Raw genomic sequence first — 20,667 nt, 5'->3', positions numbered from 1 at the left:
ATTTCTTAACCTGCTACATGTTACAGCAGTAACTTGGTAAATTATGAGAAAGAATGAGTGTTTCTCTTTCACATAACTAGGTCAGAAATATAATTGGTTATAGAAACAATCATGTTTACTGTTTTATAAAAATGTTTTCTGATAATTCTTCGCTTTCTAGTACTGGTGTGAATCCTTGACTTTGTTTAGAAAAAGAATGGAGAAAATGGAAGTCAATGAATAGATAACTATCATTTATTAAGCACCTATTATATTTTACACAGTAATAAACACTTCAGCTACCTGACTTCACATAATCCCAATAACATACAATTGGATCTACTTACCAGGGGAGCTTAGTTACAGTGCAAGATCATATATATATAAATTATCAGAACTAACATTTAAAACCAGGTCAAACCTAGGCACTTGTCTACTATGTCATGTATTTCCCACTGGTAATTAATTACAAAGAATCCAAATACTTCTTCAGCAGAAAAAGATGAAATTGCCTTATATCTATATTATATTCTCTGAATATTGATTTTTGAAAAAGAAACATGTGGCTGGGTGCAGTGGCTCATGCCTATAATTTTAGCACTATCGGAGGCTGAGACAGGTGGATTGCTTGAGCACAGGAGTTTAAGACCAACCAGTCTGAGCAAGAATGAGACACCATCTCTACTAAAAATAGAAAAACTGAGGAAAGAGGATCTCTTGAACCCAGAAGTTTTAGGTTACTGAGAGCTCTGAAGCCACAGCACTCTACCCAGGCTGGCAAAGTGAGACTGTCTTAAAAGAAAAAAAAAACATGAAAAATACAAAAAATAGAACATTTTTTTGAAATGAAAAGAAGTAAATATATTTTAACTTTAGAAATAACTCTATGCGTAAATACATTTAAGTAGCTGTTGTCACAAATTAAGGATTTTATGGATTTTTTTTTCTTTTTACAAAATGAAAATAACTCTTTTTTTTTTTTTTTGGCCGGGGCTGGGTTTGAACCCACCACCTTCAGCATATGGGACCAGCGCTCTACCACTTTGAGCCACAGGTGCCACCCATGAAAATAACTCTTAAGGGACAATTTGGATGTTAGAGGACCACTTGCAAAAAGAAAAACACAACAACGAACAACAAAACCTAACAAGCAAACCCACTTTAATAGGGGTTATTCCCACTGAGTTTCATGGTATCTATAAGTATTAATTTTTAAGATTTGATTAATTATGTTTAAATTATAGAAGGGATACATGATACAAACACAAATAGAATGCTAGTAATTTCCCCGCACTACCCTTCCTTTCTGCGTGAACAATTTTGATGTGTCTTCACATATTTTCTATACAGTATTTATATTAAAATATACACGTATATAAAGAATATATATAAGGATAAGTTGTTATGCTACAACATGTTTTACATTATTCTGCTACTGCATTTTTTAACTCAAATATAACGTATTTTCTTCTAAAACAACAATTTAAATCTCAGCTAGTGATTCTCCACCCTTGTTGCACTAGGAGAACTTTAAAAAAAGAAATTGGCAGAGCTCCATCCCCTAGAGATTCCGGTTTAATTGGCCTAGGTGGGGCTTTGGCATCAAGCTCCCCAGTGGACTCTGAGGTGTAACTCTTTGGAACCACTCATTTAAGCAACCCAAACAGGCTGCACTTGGCAGAGACATGCCTGAATTGTCCTGGCACGCACCTTCCCAGGAAGGCCCTCTGCAGAGCTTAGGTGTAGGTGCTCACTGGGGATCTCAGAGAGGCCCAACTGTGGTTTCACGTCTCTGCAAGAAGGTTGACTGTAAGATAGGAAATTTGTCTTATCTTAAACCCTGTTAGAGACAGTCACATAACTGCCAGTAGGGCCAGAAATTCAGAGGCCATGCCAATGACAGTATAACTAGACTGGTTTAATTCCCAGAGTTGACTTTGACTACGCTCTAGAGATTCGCCCTCGCCGGCAGGAGGAGGCTTCCCTCCTGGAGCATGGCAGGAAGCCACACCCAGAGCTCGGTTCTCGTCACCTGGCAGAGGCACATTCTCAGTGTGTGCTGCGGCTCGTGTGGCTTCTCTCCTCGCAGTTTTCAGCCCTCCCAACCAGCTCCTTGCGTCTGTCCTGGTGAGCATTTTATTAGGAGTCAAACATTTGTATGATCATTTAGTTTTCTTCACTTTTGCTACACATTGAGAGAAGGAAAGATAGGCACAACCTAGGAGAGTTGTGGAGGTTTTGCCCCACTGTTTCTGTTTGTTAAAGTAAGATAAAATTGGCAGCCAGTGATTATTAGGTTTCGTTCTGAATTATTGGCTCTGCCTTCTCTAAATGGCTTTTCTCCTCAAAGAACTTAGTTGGTCAAAAGTTTTGGGAAATCCAAGAAGTTGCTGAAATTTATTTAGGAGTAAAATTAAAAAGAAAAAGTTGTGAATTTTAAGCAAACAGACCCTGGCAGGTGTCTGATAAAAAGCCTCATTACCCTCAGTGAGAGAATAGAAGAGCAAAGAAAAAAAAAAAAAAAGAGTTGTGATTTTTTTCAATTTCTTTTCTTTTTATAAAAACAGTAACATTAAGATTTGATCTTTTTACACATCAAAAAAGAACTGTCAAGGGCGGTGCCTGTGACTCAAAGGAGTAGGGCGCAGGGCCCATATGCCAGAGGTGGCGGGTTCAAACCCAGCGCCTGCCAGAAACTGCAAAAAACAAACAAACAAACAAATACCAAAACTGTCGAGTGTTCTGAGATTACCTACAGCCATACGTCCTGAATGCGCCTCATCTAGTCAGCTAAGCAGGGTCAGGCCTGGTGAGTACTTGGGTGGGAGAACGTCTGGGAATACCGGGTGCTGTAGGCGTTAAAAACAAACAAACAAACAAACACCTAACTGAGTGAATTGTGAGAATTGCAGCAAAACAAGAATGAAGCAACCCCTCAACCGCGGGCAACTTGTACTTGCAAAGTGAAAGTCAGAGGTGGGACTGTAAGGGCTCCGGACCGCTGGGGAATCTGGGGTATCTAGGCTGGGCAGCCTGGCTGCTCTGTCCAACAGCTGGAAGTGGGAAGCCCGGCAGCTGCCAGGCCCCGCCCTGGGACGTCACGGGAGGCGGGGCGGCGGGCGATTGGCTGTCAGAGCCGGCGGGGCGGGGCGGGCGAGAGGGAGGCGCCGCAGACTGCCGGCTCCGCGCGCCCGGGCGCGGGTTCTGGTAGCTGAGTTGCGGAGCTCAGAAGTGATTTTTTTGTTTGTTTTTTCCTCCCCAGAGACAAATGGCTGGAGTGGAAGCACAGCCCGCTGCCACACTTCGGGTTTGTGCTTGGTTCTTTTCTTGCACCTCGGGATTCGTGGGCATCAGGCTGTGATGTGTGCCGAGGGAGGAACTGGTAAGAGAAAGAGCGAAGTCTGTGGCGGTTTCCCAGCCTCTGCTCAACCGGCCACCCTCTTCTCTCTCCCTTTCGGTTATTCTGGCTCTGTCTCTTTCTGTTTCTCTCTGCTGGCTTCCCCAGACCCTCCCCAGTCATGCTTAGATTGGATCACGTGGAGACAAAGTACAGTTCTAGGCTGTCATTGAACTTTAAAAATGGGGGGGAGTCGATTACACCATTTTGATCTATTTGATTTTTATAAGGGGGATTATTTTAATCTATTCTGAATGCTGGGTTTTGTGAAAAGGTAAATTATGCACGCACGCACGCGCGCGCGCACAGCCACACACTTCTTGTCATCCTGTTGTGAAATCCAGCGGTTTAAAGAAATTTTGGCTGTCTACTTCAAAGGTGATGGAAAGTACTGAAGATTTAGCTCAGTGGCTGAGGAAGAAATGTTTGTGTTGGAGCGTGCTCAGAAACAATTTTGGGAGGAGTGCTACAAAAAAGCCGCATTCTTCTCTGCAAACACTAACTTGGAAGAACTTTGTTGTTATTTGGGGCACCGTTTATTTTACATTATAAAACATGCAGTTTTAATTGCCTGCATATAGCATAGAGACATGGGTTGGTTAGTGAATGGAGGGTAGTACTGATGTCTTGGGAACCTGTTCCTGTAGAAAGAATATAATCAAACTATTCTTATACACGAGGGCAGGTATTTAGAATGTGATGTAAATAAAACTAAAGTTTCTTCCTGCTTTTTTCATACTAGTTCTTCTCATGAAGAGAAGCGACCTATAGGCTGAGAGCAAGGCTCTGACTTTAATCAACCTTGAAAGGTGTACCAACGGGGATAGGGGCCCGCCATGCTGTATCAGCCTTTTCATCAGCTAGGTCATATTTCTGTGAAGAATAGCATCATCAAAAAATATTTGTTGACTTGTTAAGAGAAAAATGTAACACATGATTATGGAACAAAGTAACTCATTCAGTGTCACAGTGCGAGACCTTGGTTCTCTAGAGTTTCCTGTTCTCATTGAAAACATATCACATATCTACACTGAGATAGTCTGTTTTAATTAATATGAGATCGTGTTATACATATTGGAAAAGAGCTTACCAATACTCAAAAGTTTGAGGGAGTTTAAAAAATAATGATGCAACTGCTAATTTAACATTTGTTAAATTGTGTGGGAAAGATGGAAAATCTAAACAATCAAACACAGGGCGTAGGGGATTTTCAATCTTAGGTTAGCAGAAACTAAGTACTCATAATTAGCGACTAAATGAATTGGATAAGAAACCATTTATTTTGCTATTGTCGTATAGTGAAGGAAAATGCCCAAAATTTGTTTATAATTTATAATAAAACAAAGGTGACTCATCTGTTAGAATTAGTTTAATTAATTAAGGGTTAAAAAATGTCCACATGTTCAAGCATTCATTATATGCTTTACTTATTGTCTGGTATAGTTGAGAGCAGTTTTTTTTTTTTTTTTAATGAAGGAAAATCAAAGAAAATGCTATAAACAAAATTATTGGGTAATTCTCAAAAAATAAAGTGCATTGATGAAAATGAATTTAATGCTGCTTGAAAAAAAGAATTGATTGATCAACGCTAGGAACAGTTATGTGTGTGCTGGATGTTATCCTTATGCTTGGTCAACAGTTACAGTCCTATCACTTAGGAGAGGTTTGTTGTGAGCACATTTTTCTTGAAAACATTATTCTGTCCCTATATCTTAGAATGATTTCATTTCAAAAATCATTTTGACCATAGGAGCAATACTTTTTATTGCTTTGCAGAGTAAGGAGTAATAGTGATACTGCTTTTGTATAAGATTTGTGGCCTTAATAGAGAATCTTCTTTTGCGCTGCTCAATAAAGAGTATATAATACAAGTATTTGAGACAATAATATGGTGTATGTATTAAAACCTGAGAATGTTGATAGCCTTTGACCCAATAATCCTGGGTCTAGAAATATGTCTTAAAGAAATCATCTGAAATTTATGTGAAGATTACTAAATATGTTCATTGCAATGTTATCTGTACAAAATTGCACACGAAACCCCAGAAACAAAATATTTAAATAAATTAGTGTAGTTGATATATCTCCTGTATATTGATAAAACTCAATTACTAAAATAGTTTTTTAAAAATCTTAATGGCTCAGGGCTTGGCACCTGCAGCTCAAGCAGCTAAGGCGCCAGCCACATACACCAGAGGTGGCAGGTTCGAATCCAGCCTGGGCCTGCCAAACAAGGACAAGTACAACCAAAAAATAGCTGGGTGTTGTGGTGGGCGCTTCTAGTCCCAGCTACTTGGGAGGCTGAGGCAGGAGAATCACCTAAGCCCAGGAGTTGGAGGTTGCTCTGAACTGTGATGCCACAGCACTCTACCCAGGGTGACAGCTTGAGGCTCTGTCTCAAAAAACAAACAAACAAACAAAAAAATCTTAATGGCTTGGAAATATGCTTGTAATGTAATGAGTGGAAAAAGTAAGATTTACTTAATAACAAATTATCTTAAATGTATAAACTATAATTTTAAAATAAGTATATAATCTACGCAAAAAATATTAAGCACTTATGCTAAGACATTGTCCTAAATTAACAATATTGAACAACACTGAACACAATTATTACAACTTCTGTTTGCATGCAAGTTCCTTTTCCATAATGAGTTTATCCTTTGATATACTATGTGCTTTACCACCCCACCCAAAATGTATTTCTAGGTACTATTAGATGGCAGTTATAGTTCTGATTATTTTTTCTATATGTTTCCTGATATTTCTAAACCTTCTATAGAAACTGCTACTTTTATAATGATAAAATACCACTTTCCAAAATATTTGCCAAGAAATATCATGAGAAAAAAAAAATACAAACACTAAGCTGTGTATTTCGCGTGCCAGCCCGCTCCCTTTCAAAAGATATTATAGAAGATAGCTACTGTCTGAATGATTGTTCTCCCTTCTCCGCCAATTCTTGTGTTGATTCCTAATCCCCCTTGCGAGGGTGGTAGGAGATGGGGCCTTTGGCGGGTGATTACATTGTGAGTAGGCATCCCCACGAATGGGATCTGTGCCCTTATCACTAGACAGCAAATCTACTGGCACCTTTAACTAGGACTTCCCAGCCTCTAGAACTTTAAGAAATAAATTTCTGTTGTTTATAAGCCCCCCAGTTTAGGTAATTTGTTATAGCAGCCCGAATAAACTAAGAGACCAGCACCCCAATAAAAATGATCCCCAATGAAAAATAGATATAAATAGGAAATTCACAAAGGAAAAATAAATTTAACTATTTAAGGTTGGAGGAGAGTGAATGTTAGTAGTCTCCCAATGACCAAAGAATCTCAGCCTAGCAATAACAACATCTCATTAACAAACATGAAAAACAAATCAAAATGGGTGAGGTTATTAGGAAGACTATTCAATGCAGGGGAAAATGTTGATAATATAAGATGTGAAAAAAAATAAAATTACAAAGTGATATCCTTGTTTTGAAAAAAAAGTCAACATATGCACAGGAAACTAATTTATTGATGGTGAACAGATCAAATGTTAATGGTATTTATATTTGGATGGTAAGAGTGTAGATGATTTCTGTTTTTCTTGTAGTGTTACTATATTGTTTCTAAAATGTCTACAGTGAATATATTGTAGTTAACAGGGGAGACAAGTTGCTGTCTTAATAAAGCCATTGTCCTAGAACAGTGGTTCTCAACCTTCCTAATGCCGCAGCCCTTTAATAGAGTTCCTATGGGTGGCGACCCACAGGTTGGGAACCGCCGTCCTAGAAGGAAGAGGACATAGTTGGTATCTGTTCCTTGTTCACAAAGTCCCCACGTTCTCCCTGATTAGATGGAATTTATGTTGAATGTCATTGTTTCTGAAGTATACGTGCTGGTGAGAACAATTGGATTATACTGGGAATCATAAGGTCAAGTTTATTCTGTTTCCATTCACTCTTCTGCTTCTCCCTGTTTTCTGAAATAATAAGCAATACTGGACTGATTTGAGCTTCACTTCCCGTTCCTTTCCTGTTCATTACACCTGCTAGCACCTGGTACTGATAGGCCTTAATTAAATACTCCTTGATTTAGTTTTCTAAAACGTTCTTATTCAATTTAAGGCCTCTTTGAATGAGGACGATAAGTACAATTACATTTCTGTTAGTAAAACAACCATTGTAAGTTTTTCAACTCTTTAACTTTATGAAGATTAAGTAATAAAGGTAATTTTCTTGGCTATGAGGAAGAACATGAAAATCAGTTTTGAATTGTTCCAAAATGTTGTGACGTCTTTTCTTTAATTTATGGTATTTCTAATTCCTTGGCATGATTTTTTTTTTTTTTTTTTTTTTTTTTGCAGTTTTTGGCCCAGGCCGGGTTTGAACCCACCACCTCCAGTATATGGGGCTGGCGCCCTACTCCTTTAAGCCACAGGCACCGCCCCCTTGATTTTTTAAATAGGCTATATCAATATATAGAAGATTATAGGGATGTATACACAATTTTAATTATCTTTCCCTCACCTTTAAATTCTTTCCCAGAGAGGTGTTCTTAGATGTTTTCTTCACAAAGATTCCACTTACCTGTGGTGTCCTTTAGCTAAGAAATCAACAGTTCTCCCTTGTTAAGGTAGGAAAAAAATGCCTGAATCTGATACATTATTACACTTTTTTTTTTAGAGACAGAGTCTCACTTTTTCGCCCTTGGTAGAGTGCCTAAGATCCTTAAAGCAAGGGCAAAGAGAAAAGTGAAATGCTTTCAGTAGGGTAAGGAAACTTGGAAAAATCATTCTTATTTTGCATTCCAAACTGGCTGTCCTTTCCCAATGGTCACGTGTCCTTTGTGCCTGGCTGGTGTAAAAGAGAGAGTATGGTTGTCCCATGTGCCCAGCTGTCAACATTTTCACATATTCTTTACCTGCTTGATTTGAGCCACAGTCAGATGAATGGGTTGATGATAGGAATCTGTGGATAGAGTACATGGTGTGAAGGAGGTTTCAGTAACGGAGCAGGGGACAGAAAAGGAGCCAGCCCAGGATGCGCAGGGCCAGCTGAGGAACGTGAGAATGCAGTGCCCGCTAGGTTGCTGTGTTGTCCGCCAGCCACTGGGACTGCGTTGTTATGCAGGTGCACTCAGATGCTTCCAAGGTCTCTAAGGACCCTCCGAGGTCTCTAAGGACCCTGCTCCGTGGTAGGTTAGTGGTAAATGGTGCAGGTTCCTCAGCTTCTCCACAGGAGTCTCCTTCCCTTTCTCCCTCCCTTAATTGTATCTTTCACACTTCTTGGGAAGAAGTCTTGTAAATGTCCATATCATATCACATTCTACTCACATTCCTTCAATAATTTCCACATTTCCTTCAAATTTATAGAATTTGTAAATGCTTCATCCTAGCAGTTAAGGTCTTCAATATGGTCCTGGCATAGATTTTCTTTTCATTTTCCATCACTCCTTAATTTATTCCTGCAACTCCAGCTATACTAAACTACCGAGTGTTACTTAAATAAACACAGTTGCCGGCCTCATTACCTTTAATTGTATTACCTTTTCTAAAAGCTCTAAATTTTTCCCATCAGGTTTCTAAACATTTCCCAAGGCTCATTTCAAAATGCTTTCTCTTCTGGGAAGAATTCCTTCTTTCCCCTCTCCATCTTCTTAACCTCATGCCATGCCTTCTCTTGGGATTATCTATTGCCCTAAATTCACACACATGATTAACTTAATCTTATGTTTTTTTTATTGAATTGAGTATTTTCATCTGTTCTGGCACTTTTTTATTCATCCCAAAGTACCCAGCACTGTGCCTAGGACAAGATAAAATTAATGTGCACTAGAAAAGAAGCTCCTAGAAAGCAGAGAAATTTGTCTGTTTTGTTGCCCAATTTATTTCCAGGATCTATAACAATGCCTGGCATATATTAGGAACGGCACAAATATTAGCTGAGAGAATAAAATTATTAAGCGCTTTCAGTGCCTTATTTAACAAGCCTATTTATTAAATTGTGTGGGGTACATGATATTATTTCCATTTCACAGATTTGGACACTGAGGCTCAGAGACCTTGTGTAAATTGCCAACTGTGAAACTATCTAAAAAGCTTGTATTTCTTGTGCTAACTGCAGGTGCCTTTGTTGCTGTTTTGAAAATAGCTAATTATATTATCAGTATTTACTCAAAATGGACATGCTTTGAGGGGTGGGTACCATTGAGTAAATTATTGGAATTGACCATCTAGCATAAGTCCATTTTATAATTCCAGTGGTGATGATTTACCTTTTTTTTTAATGCAATTCATAGTTTTGATCTGTCACTTATTGGTATTTGTATGCTATACTTAGCAGTACTTACAGGCCTCGAGGAAATTTAAATAGATTTGCTTAGACAGTTAAGTAATTTACATGTATAATCCAGACTTTCATTATAGTGTCATGTGCTGAAGTAATTTTTAACCATTGTGAAATAATTCTTCTTTGTGTAATAATTATAACATTTTAAGTCACCCACGAGCTTCCAAAAGCGAGTCTTTAAACAGATTTCAGAAATTAATTAAATTTCTTATCCATTAAACTGAAACGTCCTTTTTACACTTCAACCAAAATAACCGAAATAATGGGAATGTGTCTTCACATATGCAGTCATACCATATTCTTTAAAGAGAAGAATATAATACAATTCAAAATTTTAGTCTCTGATGTGTTTATTTACTTCCTATTTATAACTTGGGTTAAGAATCTATGAGAGATCTTTAGAAAACATTGGATGTAGTCTATTCATAAAACCTTTTGGTATTTTAAGTACATACAGTTTTCTGTGGCTAAATGCTTTCCATTTTAATTACAGATAACTCCATTTCTCTATCTACTTTTTCTATTTTTATCTTTCCTTATTCTTTTAAGCATACTATTTTCTTTTGCTTTTTTTTTTTTTTTTTTTTGTAGAGACAGAGTCTCACTTTATCACCCTTGGTAGAGTGCTATGGCATCACAGCTCACAGCAACCTCCAACTCCTGGGTTTAGGTGATTCTCTTGCCTCAGCCTTCTGAGTAGCTGGGACTACAGGCACCACCACAACGCCTGGCAATTTTTTTGTTGCAGTTTGGCCGGGGCTGGGTTTGAACCCACCACCCTCAGTATATGGGGCCGGCGCCCTACTCACTGAGCCACAGGCGGCGCCCTATTTTCTTTTGCTTTTTAAAAATGTCTACTTATGTGTACTTAGACATAAAATAATAACCCTATTTCTTAGACATGAAATAATGACCCTATTTCTTGTCTATAAGAAAAATAAAGTCACTGATTATTTGAACATGATATACATCATTAGCATAGAAAAGATGCATAAAAATAATATTTAATGGTAAATTCTTGTGAAAAATACACATATGATCTCTGATCTCCAACAGTTTGACTTATAATTTTTCAGCTTTATGATGGTGTGAAAGCAAAGTGCATTTATACAAACCATACTTCAAGTACCCATGCAAACCATTGTTTTTCACTTTAGTACAGAATTCAGTACATTGCACTTTATTATAAAGTAGGTATTGTATTTGGATGATTTTGTCTAACTAGAGGTAGGTGTTCTGAGCACATTTAAAGAAGGCTAGGCTCTAATGTTCAGTAGGTTAGGTATGAAATGCATTTTCAGCTTGTGATAATTTCAGTTTACCTTGGGATTGATGGGACGTAAACCTATTGTAAGTCTAGAAGCATCTGTATTCATAAATTAAAAATAAGTGTTTCCAGAGTAGATCTGAGTTGCCTAGGTCTTGATTTTCAAAGTGTGGTCCTCAGAGTGTGAGCATCAATATCACTGAGATTGTTAGAAATGTAAATTATCAGGCTCCACTGCAGACCTCTGAATCAGAAACCGAAGTGAACTGTGTGATTCCTGGATGCACTTTCAAATATTTCTGCATTGCCACTGAGCTGGCTGCAAAAGCCGTGGAAAAATATACTGTTAATATAGTGCCTCAAAATAACCAGTATTGAGGTTTTAAGAAGTATTTTATTCTAAATTTGCATGTGTTTATACATTGTGGGCAGGGGTGGGAGGGGAGGAGGGTGGAGTCTGTGGATCAGCAAGTGTTCCCTGTGATTCTCAACTCTAGTAAGGTAGGAGACCACAGGCTCAGAGGATGACCCTTAGGTGAGCAAGTCAGCATGTTCCCTGGGCTCTGACAGGTAGATCTGGCCTTACTTGAAAAGGCTTCCAGGAGAGACCATTTTAATGACTTTCCTGTGTACACTTTCAAATACCTCTGTATTATCACTGAGCTGACTGCAAAAGCTATTAATTTAAGACACAAAACCTCCGAGACAGTCAAAAATGCAATATTCAATACTTAAAGATTTGTATTGGGTAGTTTTATGTTATTATTGGCTTCCTGGCAACAGATTCCCTTTAAAAACAGGATTAAACTAAACATTTGTGTGTTTCTTAAGAAAAAGAGGGAGACTTTTTTCCAAGTCTTTTGATCTTGACTATATTTTTAGGCAATGATTAAAAGAAGCAAATGTAAATCTCAGGACTCTGAGTAGAGAGTTTATATCTGGGGAAACAAGTTTTCTTCCAGATCCTACATGCTTGTGTAGTGGTAAAGAATGATGTGCATTCCTACTGCGGTTACTAACATTGTAATTAATTAGCTCTGTCTGAAACTGGAGTCCCAGCATAAAAGTATACAGTATAGGCTATCTTCCTTTAATATACTTGGGATTTAATTAAGTCAGATTAAGCCCTCATTTTGTTGCTAGAAATTTTGTTTGCCAGCTGTCATTAACTTATGGGGACCATGTGAGGTTGAATATGGTCACTGCAGAATATTGTCAGTTGGTCATATTATAAGGATATTAGGAATCAGCAGAAAGAATTTTGAAGTAGGTTTTTAATTAAGAATTGAAAATTTTATAACCTACAAGTTTTTATTCTCCTACTGACTCTAATTTTCTAAAGTAAAGAACAATGAAGGTGATGTTTGAAAAATACAGCAGTCTTATTTTTGCAATTTAAAAATTACCATGATACTGGGCAGTGCCTGTGGCTCAGTTGGTAAGGCGCCGGCCCCACATACCGAGGGTGGTGGGTTCAAACCCGGCCCCGGCCAAACTGCAACCAAAAAATATCCGGGCGTTGTGGCAGGTACCTGTAGTCCCAGGTACTCGGGAGGCTGAGGCAAGAGAATCGCTTAAGCCCAGGAGTTGGAGGTTGCTGTGAGCTGTGTGAGGCCATGACACTCTACCGAGGACCATAAAGTGAGACTCTGTCTCTACAAAAAAAAAAAAAAAAATTACCATGATACTTAGAAATCTCTATGTCCTACATAAACACAAAATGATTTACTGCAACAATTGTATTAATATGAGCTTTCTTTTGCAAAATATAATTTAAATTCTGTTTTCACAATTCATTTTCAAAAAGAAGATAGTCCCCCCCACCAAAAAAAAAAAAACAACTATCTGGACATTTAAGTATACCATTTCTTAAAATATGACCAGACGTCTATGAGATATATTTTAATAATTGTCTTTTGGTCAAAAGAAAACTTATGCTTTAATTGGCTTTACAACATTTATAATTACACTTAAGACTTCTTAGCAAGAACACATATATTTGCGTTTTTCGAGAAGCTTATGTACTAAATTATGTTTAATTTAGTATTCAAAAAGTTTATATAGTAAATTAAGCATAATTTCCTGTATAATATTGAGTACAGTATTATTAATATGTGCACATGGTGCTCGTGAACTTGGGTGGGAAGTCTTTTTTTCAATGCCAACATAGCTTGCTTGTCTGACATTTTATGAGGTTCTTAAAAAATAGAGGAAATAAAAGACTTAAAGGAGTGTATTTTTTCTCTTTATCTTGAATGCAGATGCAATACATTACTTTTTGTAATGTATTCTTTTCTCAACCCTAAGTGTGTGTCATGATGATATAAAGTTTAATCAAAATAACTTTTTGATTAAAATGAAGATGTGTTTCTGATTGAAAGTAAGTATATATGTGCATTGTAAAAATATAGTTATAAAAAACTTTAAAAATAAAAATATGTTATTAATATAGTGCCTCGAAATAACCAGTGTTAGGGCTTTAAGAAGTATTTTATTCTCAATTTGTATATGTTTATGTATTGTATATATTCATAGTTGAGTTCATACTTACATACAGGTCTAAAATGTTATAAACTGTAAGCATTTTCTCACTTAGTAAAAAGTTTTTTAAGCATCATTTTTAACAGCTGTCTTATATTTCCATTTAAATGCAACACAATTTAACAGTTTCTCTATTTCTGAACATTTAAGTAGTGCCTTTCCCATGCTGAGTTGAAAATCTTTCTACTCAGGGCCAGAGAGGATGAACATTTCTAAGACGTATTACTTATGGCTCCAGAAAAGTAAGAACAGATTAGAACGCCCTCTACCCAGAACTATGCAATTACTTGCGTTCATTGAACATTCTAAATAAAGAAACCCTTTGCTACATTCAGAGTTAAAATTGCTAGTTCTCTCTTAATTACTTTTCTTAGGTTGCTAGGGATGGTGAGAATCATTTTTTCTATTTATTTATAGTGTATCAACTTCAATGTGTTTGTTCAGACTCTTTCCCGAATAACGTTCTTCATGTAAATATTTAAAATAGAAACGAATAATGTTTAATATTGACTTTATAAAACAGTAATTTAAAAGGTAGACTATTGTGAGTGGTAATAGAACTTGTTAGGACACTGGTGAAACATTATGCCAGATCCCAAACATTAGCTCAAACAGGCTGTGAAAATTTTAAGATAGGTACATATCTGAGGAAATCTTAGTTATTTTAGTCTAATAATACTGTCATATAAAATTTTAGCAAGCATAATCTGGTGTTCAAATTGACTTAAATAATTTATGACACATTCATAAATAATGAGTTTAGGAATTAATAACAGCCTCTATGTGTGCATGCGTGTGTGTGTGTGTGTGTAAGTAAAATGGTAGTGAAGAAAACAGCTGGGTTATCTTGTGTGAACTGCCACTAACTTTCTATGTAATCTTGGGTAAATCAGTCCCACTGACTCTCAATTTTTTTGTGTGTAAAGTTGGATATTTAAGATTTTTTTTTCCATTGTTAAAATCCTGAGTTTTTTGCTTAGATCGTTAAGCCTATCATCCTTAAAATGCTTTTTATATTTGATAGAAATGTCGGCATCAAACAATTAATAAGTGGTCATAAAATAGTAACCACAGCTACTATTTATTTATCGATGTCATATATCTCATACACCCTCTCCACTCCTCACAATGACCTTGGCAGAGCTGATGTTATTATTGCCATGTTCTTGGTGGGGTAACTGCAGGACATAAGAAACCCCACTGGGGTGGAGTAGAGAAGCCACAATTTGAACCCGTGACTCTGAACAGCTCTGGTCCTTGCACTCTGCCACTTACCATTTTCTTGAACAAATATGATGACTTATTTAATGGTTCTCAACATCAGCATCCTGGGCCTTTTAGGACCTTTAGGTAATTTTTATTTTCAGGGAGCGTCTTGTACATTTTAGTGTGTTTAACAGCATCCCCAGCTTACATCCACAGCCAGAAGTATCTCCAGGTATAGCCAGATGTCCCGGAGGAGTTCCCAGGAGCGTCAGCAAAACTGGCCCCATTCGAGGACCATGAGCTGAGTAACAACTTAAGTCATCAGTGATCCGAGGACAAACGTGATTACTTTCTCTGACAAAGGGGAGATGGCGTGAGGTCATTTTAAGGGGCAAGATAGAATTGACCAAGTAGAACCCCAGCGAAGTATTTTATTCTTTCTTTTATGTATTTTTTAATTTATTTTTTATTTTAATTTAATTTGTATTAAATCACAATGGTATACATTTATGAGGTATAATGTGATGATTTGCTATACAATGTGGAATGCTTAAATCAAACTGATTAACATAGCCATCCCCTCACTTATTTTTGTGGTAAAACATTTATAATTTACTCTTAGTTATTTTGAAGTGTACCCTCACATTAGGGGGGATCCCCCCAAATGCCCTCCCTCTTCCCACCAATCACCCTCCCCCTCCTTCTCCTTCCCCTCCCCTTTGCCTCCTCTCCCCTCCTATTTGCTAGACTATATTTGTTATTTATCATTCGTATGAATGTGTGTTTGTATATGGGTTTCATAATAGTATTGAGTACATTGGATACTTTTTTTCCTCTACTCTTTCTTTCAATAACACTTGTGATAAATTGATTAATCTTTCTTCTCCTAAGATTTGTCCTGTTTAAAGAGTACTTATTTGCAGGATGCAAGGCATACCATCAACAACCTGATGGACATTAGTTAATTCAATAAAAAATATCCATTGAGGGCTTGCTATGTGCCAGGCATTTCCAATTACTGGCTAGAACAGTGAATGAAATGGTCTTGTAGGAGAAACAGATATTAGACAAGTAATTTTAGTTCACTCCCGTTTATCTTCCTAATAATTTTTTTAAAGACCATCATTAGAAGTACAATCCAGTGTGCTTACTATGTTTCACACTCACACACACAGCTTGTTACACACTCTGGAATTTGCCCCAGTAAGTGGGAATAAGTAAATAGAGCTAACCAGGAAATTCGTGTTCTTCTGGCCAGTTTAAAAAAGATATTTTGGCTCTAATTTTCAAAATGAACACTTTATTGTGTGCTAGTTTCATTTCAGAACTTATTACATTTATCTACTGTTTAATATTTTAATACTCTTACCATTTTCTGTTCTGAAACCTGGCTGTATATACAGGGTATCCATGAAGTTTGTGTGCAATTTACTATGTTCAACTATTTTAAATTGCACACGAACTTTATGTCCACTCTGTGTGTGTGTCTGTGTGTGTGTAAGCTTATAAGAAAAGCTTATAAGACCATACATGAACATTCAATACAAAGTTTTCAACTACAGGAAAAAAATCATGGGGATATGCTTCTGAAGCCCCCGAAGGCATCACTGTGTACCGAACTTTGGTGCTTTGAGCGTTGGTGCTGAATTCTCAGAGAAGAAAATTTATTTAAAATGCTGTGTCAGAGATAGGAATATTGGGAGCACCTTATATGGTGATTTTTATCCCAGGTGAAATTGTTTTGGTATTTAGAAGGATAAACCTAAGCTGTATGAAAAAATAGGTTACTTAGAAGAATTTCCTCCCTGAGAGTTTTAGAACAACAAACCAGAAATACCAGAGCTATTTCTAAAAATAAGTTCTACTTGTTTTATTTCCTTTTTTTTCACTCTGTTAGAGATGAAGTCTCGCACTGTCACCCAGGCTGCAGAGCACTGGCCTGCTCACGGCACCTTCAAACATCTGGGCTCAAGCCGTCTCCTGCCTCAGCTGGGTCTGCAGGTGTGCACTCCCATGCCTGGCTGATTTTTTTATGTTTTGTAGACATGGGGTCTCACTATTTTTCTGGGCTGGTCATGAACTCCTGGTCTTCAGCGATCCTCCTGCCTGGGCTCCCAAAATGCCGGAATTCCAGGCCTCAGCACTGCACTGGCCTACTTCCTTTTTTTTTTTTTACATCTTCCTGTCACACGGTCTTGTTAGGGTTCCGTTTTAGGATCCCTAGGTCTTGGATCCCTAGAGCCTCCTTTAGGCTCTAGGTCTTGATGTGGACTGTGATGATTTTGGTATGGATAGTGAAAGCTATAAATGTCTGAGTGGATCATATTGCATCTGGAGCCAGTGTGCGTAAGATTATTAAAAGTGCCCCGGCCTTTACGTCTGTAAGAGGGGTGCTGCTTTGCTCCTTCATCCATGCGTTCACTGAAAGTCTATTCTGTGCCCTGGGCTGAGGCTGTATCGGTGAACAAAAAAGATGGGCATTTCTACTCTGAGGGAACAGGGAACAGGGGAGAGGTAAAATACAAAAGTAAATTATGCATTGTTAGAAAGCGAGATAGAAGTCCTAAGAAAAATAAAGCAGTGAAGGAGAAGGATGGCAGGCAGGTGGTATGCGATGCTGATGGTTGTACTGTAATTATTCCAGAGACTTTGCAGAGTTTTAAACTGTGAAAATGACAGGATCTAACTTAGCTTGTGTCAGGGTGACAACTGAGTGTGGTGGACTAGTGATAGTGATGGAGGTGGAGAAAAGTGGTGAGATTCTGGAGCTGTTTTATAAGTAGAGTCGACAGAATTTGTTGACTGGGTTTTCTTTTTTTTCTTTTCTTTCTTTTTTTTTTTTTTTGTTGTTGTTGTTGTTGACTGGGTTTTGAGAGAAAGACAGGACCCAAGGGTGACTCAGAAGTTTTTGGGCCAAGCATCTAAAAGGATGAAGCTGCCATTCACTCACTCACTGGCTAATCTGTCAAGGAACGAGTTTGGAAGAGGACGGGGAGCTTAGATTGCACTTTTACCCTCCTCTGGAGATGGGCCACCTAGTAGTCAGTCAGTCAGTCTGGGGCTCTGGGCAGAGGTCTTTGCTGGCGGACAGTTATGTGGGGGAACTCGTAGAAGTTATCTTTTAATGGCTTTGGTTTTCTCTCTAAAATAGAAATAAGGTCATCTGCAGGAAGAAAGTTAGAAAGGAGATATTGGCCATTCATGAAACAGTTGTGTATGAAATTGAGAGAGTGTGAGTGGTCAACGGGTGGGTCATGGTTGAGAAGTTAGTGACTCTTATCAGGATCTTAAGAGTTTCTCTCCAGCCACTTTCAACTTGAAGGTACTAGAACTTTCAGAATATATAGAGATTTAGATATAACTGATGTAGACATAATCAGGGTTTTGCTGAGAAGTTGCCGGGGAGTTAAAGGGTTCAGAGAATATACCAGGGAGTGATTATGGTGTTGAGCATATAACTTAAACCAAGTAGGGGAGTAGCACTGTGGGAAAAGGAGGGGCCGTGAAAAGATGGTTCTTCTGTTGCTTATAGGTGGGGTCAGAGGACATTGGAGTCAGGTTCAAAGTGAACCATTCATTTAAAAGTAAATTTTATTTGCATATTTTGATTCATATTCCAAATACATATAAAGAGTCTTCTACTGACTGCATCTACTGAAAATTTTTAAAATAAATAAATTCGAATATTTAAATTTGTTAACTTTATTTGTTCACAATTGTTCAAATGGAGTATTTTAAATTAAATTTTTTGGGACTAGTGCTAGTCACTCCCAACCATCATATTCCTTGTTGGGTTGTAAGAGCCATGTGCCTTCTGCCAACTTCTGCCAGCTGTTCAAGTCTCTCTGCCTGATACCAGAGCCCTCTAATAGCCACAAGGCTTTTATTCCATCTGAGACATTTGCATATTTGCGTTAGGCTTGAGTGACCAAGCTTTGTCACTTGGATGAGATTTTCAGATTTTCAAATACTCTGAGACTCAGTTTCCTCATCACTAATATGGACTTTGTTGTAGGGATTAAAGTTAATATATGTTTATCTCCTGCAGAGAACTTGGCATATCTCTATAGATGGTAGATATTGTTATGATCTTACGTTTTTTTAATTAATATTTTTAATGTTGATTAATAAAATCTCGAAAACACACATTCTGTCATTTCAAAATTATTATTTTAGCAGAATCTGCGATTATCAAGGAGGTCAAAACATAGTAAGGACTGCTAAGTTTTTTCAGCTTTAAGAGTAGATTAAGGCATATTAGAAACTCACAAATATGGGAGAGACTTTTTTCTTAGTTCCGAATAACATAGAAATACACATACAAATGCAGCATTAGAAATACACATACAAATGCAGCATTTTACCTACGTGTTTGCTAGCTTAAGCCAGCTTCTAGCTTAAGCATTCACAAACGTTTACTCATTTGGAGATGCAGTCCTTTCAAAAATCTTAGTATTCTATGGTGTGTATATTAAAAAACTCTGACATATATTTAGGAAATGAAGCATTAAAACTTTTAGTGTTTGAATGGATCATCTCTAAAAAAACATGTATTTTTATATGTAAGTTTTATTTGCACATGAGAAAATTTAAGAAACTCTTTCCTATATATGTTTATAAAGAGTAAGGATGGGCAACTTTTCTTAGTGTAAAACAATGCATCTAAATATCATCGTCTTATTTTATAACTCTATCTTCTTTCAGAGTAAGCACATTGTATTTAAAAATTCTAATTTGACTCTTTGTTGGCAATAACACAAAACCTGTTACTCAGTTCTGTGGAGAGTGGCTGCCCTCGGTCTGAGTTAGAGACTGCATCTGTGGTGGAGAATGGTCTATTCTGTTTCCATCTCCCCAGCATCAACCACAGGGTTGGCATGTGGTGGATTGTTAGGTCATGTTTGCTGAATAAATTGGGAATGAATAATCTTGGTTTAAACACTCTTTTCTCAAGATTCATAAGGGATTCATGCTTGAGTAGAGTTGACATTTTCCCATTTAGGATCCTTAAAAATGATGAAACTATCACAAACATTTTTTTGTTGTTGTTAGTGATAAAAGTAAAAGACAGTATGACATAGCTTTTTATGAACTTCTGTAGCACTGCCTTTCATGACAATGATCACCAGTGATCAAAAGTAATTACTTTAATCCAGTGTCTTGTTGGCATATGACCCTTATCTAACTTCCTGTGTAATCTAAAATATAGGATATGTTCTCCCACTGCGGATTAGGTCCAGAAGTTCAATTAATAGAAAATACTAAATAACACTCAGCACTCCAAGGTGATTCTATCCAGCAAATCTGGCTTATTTCACCCAACAAACACTAAGGATTATTTAACTTTATTATTCAAGATCTGCAATTTTCCATTAAATAAACTGACCCTTGTCATCACAAAAACCCATATTTGACACATCCATCCTCATATACTGTTTATCCTTACCTTCTTTTCCAAAGATTATGTGAGATGAAGAAAAGAAAAAAAAAAAAAAAACCAGCATTTTTGCAGATAGCAGGATGGTAGTTAGTCAGGGAGCAATACCATGTGTCACCTTGGCCCCCGTGCTGCAAAGACATCAGCAAAGCTACCCAAGGATCTTACTGCTGTTGTCATCACCTGAAAGATAAGTCATCATCGCCCAAGATGATATGCATCTTCCAGGCAGCGTTGAACAAGTGGGACACAGATGACACAGACTGGGCATTCCCACATTTCATCAGGGCTCACTGTGCTCAGACAGGGCCACCTCTGACACGGAGTTCAAGGAGACACAGACTGGGCATTCCCACGTTTCATCAGGACTCACTGCGCTCAGACAGGGCCACCTCTGACACGGAGTTCAAGGAGACACAGACTGGGTATTCCCACGTTTCATCAGGGCTCACTGCGCTCAGACAGGGCCACCTCTGACACGGAGGTTGAGGAGACACAGACTGGGC

At 37.6% G+C, this 20,667-nt stretch overlaps 1 protein-coding gene across 4 annotated transcripts in view; it reads left to right on the top strand.

Annotated features, from left to right (window-relative positions):
• The first annotated feature begins 2,003 nt into the window (after positions 1-2,003).
• Positions 2,004-20,667, top strand: part of ATP10D (ATPase phospholipid transporting 10D (putative)) — a 120,669-nt gene continuing 102,005 nt past the window's right edge. For 3 of the 4 annotated variants that reach the window (XM_053578124.1, XM_053578121.1, XM_053578125.1), the window contains exon 1: positions 3,174-3,361. The gene's annotated coding sequence lies outside the window, so the exon portion shown is untranslated. Of the gene's footprint in view, positions 2,107-3,173; positions 3,362-20,667 lie in introns of those variants that run through there. The other variant, XM_053578122.1, reaches the window with a different exon arrangement.

Source organism: Nycticebus coucang, chromosome 23 (assembly GCF_027406575.1).
Source record: "Nycticebus coucang isolate mNycCou1 chromosome 23, mNycCou1.pri, whole genome shotgun sequence".
NCBI lineage: Eukaryota > Metazoa > Chordata > Mammalia > Primates > Lorisidae > Nycticebus > Nycticebus coucang.
Note: the sequence above shows the minus strand (reverse complement) of the source record. Positions and strands in the feature narration are given on the sequence as shown.